This window comes from Crocodylus siamensis, chromosome 7 (genome assembly GCF_052110815.1).
Source record: "Crocodylus siamensis isolate JL-2025a chromosome 7, ASM5211081v1, whole genome shotgun sequence".
In the NCBI taxonomy this organism is placed as follows: domain Eukaryota; kingdom Metazoa; phylum Chordata; order Crocodylia; family Crocodylidae; genus Crocodylus; species Crocodylus siamensis.
Window position 1 is genome coordinate 16,154,413 of NC_143401.1, and position 5,534 is coordinate 16,159,946.

Genomic DNA, 5,534 nt, shown 5'->3' on the forward strand with positions numbered 1-5,534 from the left:
TTCTAACAATTTGGTTTTCATAGTTTCATAGTTGTTAGGGGCTGGAAGGGACATTACAGATCATCAGGTCCAGTCTCCCTGCACTTGGGCAGGAAAGACTGCTGGAATCAGAGGAAAGGCTGCTGGGATCAGATCTTAAAAAGGCATCATCAGTGCCTTGCCAAGAACAACACCCACTACTGGCTAAGTCACAGGCAAGCACAGTGTCCCATCCCTTCTTCAACTTGTAACCCCCCCAAAATCAGAATTGTTAGATAACTGCCCACCAAAACACAGGCCCTGCTGGGATTTGAACCCAGGATCTCCTGTTTACTAGACAGGTGCTTTAGCCAACTAAGCCACAAGGCCTTTGCTTTTGGTGTTTCTGTCCTTGAAAATGATGATTCACCAGCACTGGCTTTTTCCATGAAAATATGCCATAGTCAATATAGCTTCATGAAATTCCTGGACAAATCAAGAGGTATTTGATGTTCCAGGAATTAGGGCAGTCACAAGAGCTGTTGAAGATTGAAAGTCAAGTACCTGCTCAGCCTGAGGCAGACTAGTAACTTGAGTAACAGTCCCCTATATATCTCCTAGCTCATTCCACCAACTTATTGTCTCCCTTGTAAGCTTACCTGTTGGAGATGACCCATGCTGGCTAGAGACACAGTATTGGCTGCCATGCCGCAGGTGGCAGAGGTGTAGCCAGCTACCACTGCAGTAGTTTTTTTTGCACTCCCTACCAAAGACTGCACCAGCGGCTGCTGCCTGTTACCCTTGCTCTGCCCTCACCTCCGCTCCACCCCTTAGTTACACCAATGATTTTGCATAAATAAATAAATATTCCTTGTGCAGGCTTGGAGAGAGAAATAGATACCCACTGTACAACCCAGTGGTTAGGGCTCTGAGAGACCCAGGTTTAAGTCACTAGGGACACAATTCTGTTACTCTTTGTGCATCTAAATGACATTTCCCCAGCTATGTAAGTGGCTGTTTGATGCATATGCACAGTTTCTAATTTTATAACATGTGTAGTGTGGATGTGTGAGTGTCCATACCACATCTAGGTTTGCTTAGTAGGTTGTAAACTGATGTGGCAGCTATGTAGCACATACGTTGGGTGTTCCAGAAGAAGTGAGCAAGAGGGCCCTCCACTTTTATCTTCAATAGCTGAGTGGTTAAAATGCATACCCAGAAGCAGGGCACCAGGATGCTCCCTCACCCAGACAGACTTTGAACCTGCACCTCTTTAACATCTCAGCATTTGGCTTTAAGCCCAGGCCATTGAGCTTTTCTCCAGTGAGTCTGTGGATGCTGACCTACTAGCCCTTGCATTTAATAGTCATTGGATAAAATGGACAGAATAGCAAAGAAGTTTCTGCCTCATGGGAAGCAAGGGTCCAGGACAGAACCCAAACCTTCCAGAGTAGCATCTGCTTCACTGTGTCATATACTCTCAGGCTTATTTTTTTTTTCCTATAGCTGCCTTCTTAGCTGCCAGCTGGGGCAACTTCAAAAGAAAGACTAGAGAATGCACTGGATAATGCCTAACCTATGGCTTGCTTGTTAGAGGAATGTGTAGGGAAGCTGGAGAAGCACAGTGTCAAGTTGTCTGTGGATGAGGAAGCCTGGAAACCAGGTCTTCTGCATTTTGGGTAAATGCCCAAACTATTCAGCTTTTGGAGTTAAAACATATAAGGGCCCTTATCCTCTGGTATTTAACACTTTTGTCTGACTATAGTTGTGTATCTCTTGCATGTGCAGTAAACACATATGATTTTCCATCTGGGATGTTTTTGCTCGAAGACCAAAGTATTCAGAACAGCCATCCTTGACTTTCAGTAAGCTGATGACTGTACCATCCTTGTACACACTGAGAAAAACCCCCAGACTGTGCTGGATATCTTTGCAGAAACCTACTGAACTTTGGGCCTCTCTCTTAACCTGAAGAATACTCAATTGGTCAATCATCCTGCTCCAGGCCATGAATGTGACTCCCTCCCCCTCCTCAAATTACCACTGGGGGAAAAACTTTGGAGGCAATTGATCACTTCCCTTACCTTGACAGGCACCTCCATTAGAGGATTGATGAGAACATCCAGCACCGGATCTGGTGTGCAAGCACATTCTTTAGGAAATTGTTTTGGCATATTTTTATTGATTATGGTCTCAAGAAAGACACCAAGATCCAGGTCTACAATGCAGTCATCATCTGCACTCTCCCTGAAATGTGGGTGACTACCTACCATTGACATCTTAAGAGCCTGGACAGGTATCACCAATGATGCCTTCAGAAAAACCATCGCATCAAGTGGGAAAATCGCTGCACAAACACCAGCATGCTTGCTGAAGCCAATGTTACCAATACTGAGTCAGTATGATCCTAAAGCTTCAACTTTGCTGGGTGAGACATTGTGTGTGGATGCCCAACTCTCAACTGTGAAACAAGTGCTCTATTCCTAGCTTAATTGTGGCCTGAGATCTCATGGCAGCCAGAGAAAATGCTACAACGACACACTGAAGGCATACCTCAAGGAAGTAGATGCTGATATCAAAAGCTGGGTGGAGCTGACTGCTAACCAGCTCCAATGGTGCCACAACCTCAACTAAGCAGCAGTCTGCTTTGAGGTAAATCATCTTGCCCTTGAAGCAAAGAAGATAGATTGAAGGAAGGAAAAGGAGAGAAATCCCGACCTATGGCCTACTCTCCCCTGCAGAAAGAACAAAAACTTGTGTGGACAGATCTGTGGCACAAGGATTGGACTCCGAAGTCACCACAAGACCCATCAATGAGCCATGGTAGAAATTGTCCTTGAATCAAAAGATTGCCAATGGCAATGTCCAGTGTACACATATATGTAGCCATGTAACTTGCCTGGCCTATGTATAGCCTGCTCTCATGCCCAGAGGTTGTATGGATGCTTACATGTCCACACTGCATGGGTAGTTCTTGTTTTCACAGTGATAACAAGTTTTAACTGCCTTTAACAGTCTTATATAATAAAGGGCTTAGTCTGTCCGTCTGTCCATAATGCTCTTGGAGCACTCTGATTGGTTAGTGAAACAACCAATCAGAGTGTGGAGTGCCACCATGATGGCAGTGATGGAGGAGATGGAGCGGGGGGCAAGGCCAGCGGTGCTGGAGGCGGTGGCGGCACGGGGTGCTGGCCGAGGGGGGTGGAGGGAGATGGAGGGAACGGCAGGACAAGCTTCCTCCCCCTCCCCAAACCCTGCTCCTGGGAGGTGGCGGTGGCTCAGGGTGGTGGGTGGTGGTGTTCCCTGTCATTTGTGACGGGCAGTTCACTAGTTTTGAATATAAGAGGCCAGGGAGGTTAGGTTTCAGTACTTTGGCCCTGTATACAGTGCGAAGTAATTACTGTGCAGTAATGCATGTGTAGACAGCCAACTGGCAGCAAATGTACTTCCAGTCAGCTGGGTAACAAGGGGTGGGAGATTGTTCCCTACCCCCAGGAGGGCCATGCTTTTTAGCTGGGCTCTGAGCTCAGAGCTCGCCTAGCTCAATGTTCCCCTGCCCTGGCAGCAGGCAGCTCCCAGGGGCAGGGAGCAATGTCCCAGCCCCACCTCCAATCAGAGAGCCAGAGCAGGAGATGCCTGCTGCCAGCGCAGGGGGGCATTGTCCAGGCCAGGGTCTGAGCTTGGAGCTCACCCTGGCAGCTCCTGGGGACACGGAAGAATCTCCCAACCCCTCCTCCAATCACAGAGCCAGGAGCTCTCTGAACAGGGACAGATCCCTGCTCAATCTGAAGCTGGCTGGGACCTGGCCCAGACTGGCACAGTTCCCAGCCATCTGTGGGCATCATGGGGAACTCTGCACATGCAGCCCAGGGCTGGCCAGGAACTGTTCCGGTCTGGGCCAGGTTTCAGTCAGCTCCAGGATGCACATACAGACTTCCCCACACAGCCTGGAGCTGGCCGAGAACTGTACTAGTCTAGATCAGGTCCCAGCCCCACACTTCTTTCCCAGCCCCATGCCCTGATTGAGCAATCAAGGCAAAGGGCTCAAAAAGTACTGCAGGGGAGGGGCAGGTGCCAGCCCTCTGCCTCTATGCAATTCTTCACCCAGCCAGGGGTCACTGCTAGCTGCCCCACTGGTGGGACAGCTCCCCGCCACCTCCAGCTGAGCAAGATTTCCCTGCCCAGCCAGGCGCTCACTGCTAGCTGTCCCACCAGTGGATTGTGGCAGGAGACTGGGACCTGCCCTTCCCCTGCAGCCCCAGCCCCATGTCCCATCACCCAACTGCGGCATAGAGCTGGGAAACAGCTGTGAGGGAGGGGCAAAACCCAGAGCTGCCTGGGACCTGCCCCAGATCAGGACAGGTCCTGGTCCCAGCCAGCCATGGAGAAGCCCCAGTTGGCACAGCTTGTCCCCATGTGCACAAGGCAAGAGAGCTCTGCAGCAGCTCCCCATGACTCCCCCTGGCTGCTGCAGGGGCCAGAGCAGGGTGAGAGCAACCCCCTCCACACTGCTCCCATTGGGCACATCCACACATGCAGGTACGTGTGCTTGCAGCAGCTCAAATAGAAGTGGAACAACTTGGTACCAGGAATTTTTGCCTCAGCACACATGCCTGAATATCCACTTTGGTGTAGGGCAAGTTGTACCACCTGGGGCAAGCTGACCCTGCCCAGCTCCTCCCAGATCTACAGCCAGGGGGAGCTGGAGGCTGGGGGGCAGTGCCTGTGCTAGCCCCAGCAGTATAAAAAGCAGCCCTAGAAAGCAGCTCTTGGCTACTTGCTCTCAAGAGCGTCTGGGGAGAAGCTGGCCACATCCCTTCTTGCCCCAGGCTCCTGCCGCTGCTACTGCTAGCTTGCTCTCAGGAGCTTCTGAGGGAGGTTGGCCATGTCTCTTCCTGCCTCAGGCTGCTGCTCCTACTTTCATAGTTGATAGGGTCAGAAGGGACCTGAGCAAATCATCAAGTCCGACCCCCTGCCATGGGCAGGAAAGAGTGCTGGGATCAAACAACCCTGGCAAGGTGTCTATCTAGCCTTCTTTTGAAGACCCCCAGGGTAGGAGTGAGCACCACTTACCTTAGAAGTTGGTTCCAGATCCTAGCTGCCCTGACAGTGAAGTAGCACCTCCTGATATCTAGCCTAAATCTACTCTCCATCAACTTATGGTCCTTATTCCTCATTACTCCTGGTAGTGCTTGGGGGAACAGGGACTCTCCCATTGCCTGCTGGTTCCTCTTGGTCAATTTGTAGACGGCCCCCAGATCCCTTCTCAGCCTTCTCTTGTGGAGGCTGAACAGGTTCAGGTCCCGTAGCCTCTCCTCATAGGGCCTTCCCTGCTGCCCTGATCATGCGAGTGGCCCTCCTCTGGACCCTCTCCATGTTGTCCACATCCCTCATGAAGTGTGGCGTCCAGAACTGGACACAGTACTCCAGGTGCGGCCTGACCAGTGCTGCATAGAAGGGGAGGATCACCTCCTTGGACCTGCTTGAGATGCGTCTTTGGATGCATGACAAGGTGCGGTTGGCCTTCCTGACCATGTCCCCACATTGTCAGCCCATGTTCATCTTGGAATCAATAA

The 5,534-nt window shown here is 50.8% G+C and overlaps 1 non-coding gene across 1 annotated transcript; it reads right to left on the reverse strand.

Annotated features, from left to right (window-relative positions):
- Positions 1-274: 274 nt before the first annotated feature.
- TRNAT-AGU (transfer RNA threonine (anticodon AGU)) lies at positions 275-348 on the reverse strand. Its single transcript has one exon. It is a non-coding gene; the product is annotated as a tRNA-Thr (tRNA).
- Between the last annotated feature and the right edge of the window lie 5,186 nt (positions 349-5,534).